Source organism: Hipposideros armiger, unplaced genomic scaffold (genome assembly GCF_001890085.2).
Source record: "Hipposideros armiger isolate ML-2016 unplaced genomic scaffold, ASM189008v1 scaffold_2078, whole genome shotgun sequence".
In the NCBI taxonomy this organism is placed as follows: Eukaryota; Metazoa; Chordata; class Mammalia; order Chiroptera; family Hipposideridae; genus Hipposideros; species Hipposideros armiger.
Genome location: NW_017733426.1, coordinates 45,926 through 49,298, shown reverse-complemented (window position 1 = coordinate 49,298; position 3,373 = coordinate 45,926).

Genomic DNA, 3,373 nt, shown 5'->3' with positions numbered 1-3,373 from the left:
GGGTAATACATGTACTATTAACAGATTTGGGGAATGCCATATAAGCATGGAACACAAGTGAGTTGGGGAATATTTTCAAATTAAGTTGACATTTTAGAATGATTTTTCTTAATTTAATTTCTCTAAAACTATTGTGGTCAATAATAACCTTGTAATTATTAATCTTTAAGTGCACAATATTTAAATTGTATTTAGATACCTCAAAATCAATTTATTTTAATAAGCCCATTTAATTCTTGTCCTACTTTAAAATGTTTCAAATAGTTTAGCTTCTCTTGATAAAGTTACATTATTTAAATTTCAAACACATTAATTTAAAGAAAGCTTTCATGAATGATAGAATCAGGAAATTTAATTTAGAAGCACTTTAATGTTTAAATAAAATAACATACATATACTTGTCCCTAAGCTTTCCATTCCTGGATGGAATATGCAAGGTAGGACTGCACTTCATGAGCAATTATTTTCCCTGTGGACGTACTCATTCAACAGAGGTATGATGATAAATTCCAATTAGATTCTTACTCACAAAAATTTATGTAGCAATTACCTTCGATAATTTTGTTTCTTAAGAGTACTTAAAACAATAAAATAGAATATATTTTAAATGCAGAAAACAAGCTCTGTTTTCTTGAGAGTAAATATGATATATCTTGACATGATAGATAGCTTTCATCTTCTTCCCTAAGGAACTGAACAGACATTAATGGCCTTGTCCCAAGTTTCCTCTTACCAGGTCCATGCATTTTTAATAATTCTTTTTTTTTATTGTAAATTCTGTTTGAAACTGTTTGAAAGAGTTTTGGTATGACCCAGAAAAGAGTTACCTTTTAAAATCAGATTCTAGAAATTCATTCAGAACCTAAAAAGAGCATACCTGTATAACAAAATACGTGTATATATATATTATAAATATACATCTATTTTATTTACATGTATGTATATATGTATATATAGATGCTATTTTGTTATATATAATATATAAATAAAATATATATATATATATAATTTGTCTTAAGTAAGAGCAAACTGATCCACAATTTGTGTCTTGTTTTTCAAAATAAAAAAGCAAGTTTTTAGGTTGGTATATTATCAAAATATTGTTATATTTATATACCACATTAAATAAAAAATGACTACGTAAATCCTTTAAGTAGAAGTGAGACATTAGAAAATCTGGTTTACTTGATAGGGAGTCAGAATACAAGAGCATACTGGGTATGTGCATCTCCCTGTACGAGACTCCATGCACCGCCCAGTGTGGCTGCACATGGCAAATTAGTAATACAGATGGAATGCTGCAAGAAGCACTGGGTTAGCAGCCAGAGTGTAGCCTGACAGTCTCATTAATCTCCAACTTAAGGTTAAAAATAAAAAAGTTATCCAAAATCTTTAAGAACTTTGTTGAGCTCCTAATTCTGGGAGAACTGGAATTTCAAGTTAAGGAAGTCTTGCAGGGGTGGGGGTGGTATAAGAAACCAAAGACAATTACAATTACTGGCTATCTCAGAACATGAGCATATTGTCCAGAAGGGCGATTCCCATTAGTTTCATCGTACCAGACTAAGTGATGATAAATCTCAATGCCTAGGAATAGAATGGATGATACAACTCTACTAGAAGACCCTACCAGACCAAAGAATGAAATAAGACTGAAGAAAATACTGAGAAAAAGGGTATTTATTCACCAGTGACACAACAGTGGATTGATATTCTAATATTTGAATTTAGCTTAGAAAAATCTCTTGATTGAAATAAATTTCAATTTAGTGATGCAATAAATTGCTGTTCTAGAGTAGTTTGGCATTTAAGATCACATTTGAGTTGTAAGAAATTAAAAAAAAATGTATTTGTAAACACACCATTAAATGACTGATTATACTTCTAAGAATAAAAACTCCCTTGCCTCTTTGTATTTATGCTATGAGACAAATGTTCTTCCTCATTGCTCTTTGCTACCATGATTCGAAAAACGCTTATATTGTCCTGTGCCATGCCACCATTGTGGTGGGTGGTATGAGAAATATGCTCTTCCTTCAAGAAAATATTTCAATTCAATAAATGAGCTTTAGAATTATTTTATTTTGATATGAGGATCATATATACGAGAAATTTTAAAATTAATATACAATTAAAAGGGGAGAATGTGAAGACAAAAATGCTGTAATCTATTTAGTCAGGTACCATTTTAATGATTCAAGACAGGCCAGTATAAAAGTTGGAATCTTTCAGATATCCATACAACCGATTACGAATAATGCTAACATGACTAATTATCCCATATAATTAAGTAGGACAATTAAGTTCGTGAACTCATCCTAGAAGAAGCGCTACATACCTCATTGCTGAATATCACTACGGTCACCTTTGAAGTACTCCCCTTGGGAAGCTATGCACCAACTCCAGTGCCTAGTCCACCCTTCAAAACAATTTTAGAACTCTTTTTCTGGAATGCCATTTAGAGCTGTCGTTGTATTACCCTTGATGTCCTGAATGTCATCAAAATGTCTCCCTTTCAATAATTTCTTTATCTTTGGGTAAAGAAAGAAGTCAATGGGGGACAGATCAGGTGAGTAGGGATGGTGTTCCAATGCAGTTATTTGTTTACTGGCTAAACATTCCCTCACCGACAGTGCCGTGTGAACTGCTGCATTGTCATGATGCAAGAGCCATGAATTGTTGGCAAAAAGTTCAGGTCATTTTCGTCTTACTTTTTTATGTAGCCTTTTCAGCACTTTCAAATAGTAAACTTAGTTAACTGTTTGTCCAGCTGGTGCAAATTCATAATGAAAAATCCCTTTGATATAAAAAAATAGCAACATTGTTGCAACACTTCATAAACTTAATTGTCAGACCTGGTACTTAATAGAAAAATCATACCAAGCCTCTAGTTATTCAAATAGTTTTACACATTTTAATTTTATATGCTTGCCTTTGAATTTATTACACTGTAATTATTTATCTATATGGGGAACTCTTTAAGGTTGTCAGTCCAGAATGTATGGTTAATTATTATCTGTAAATAATATCATGGTTTTTATAGATATAACCCATGAATGGTGTTATATATGAGAATCTTATGAACACTTAGTAGTTTTGAAATTATGGTCCCCAAGTAGGGAAACCACTAATTTCAAAATTCTACCATAAACAGTTGCATTTTCTAAATCTTAAATGTATATTCTTTTGTGTTTTAAAATTCTCTTCTCAAGGAAATAAATAGTATTTGTTCTTTTGCCTCTAAAGGTAGGCAGAGAGATGCCAAAGGGAGAAAAGAGAAAAAAATAGGAGGTAAGTAATAAGATACAGAAGTAATGACCCAAGCCTTATAAATCACAAGGGATGGAAGTGGGGAAAGGGGGACAGACAGAGA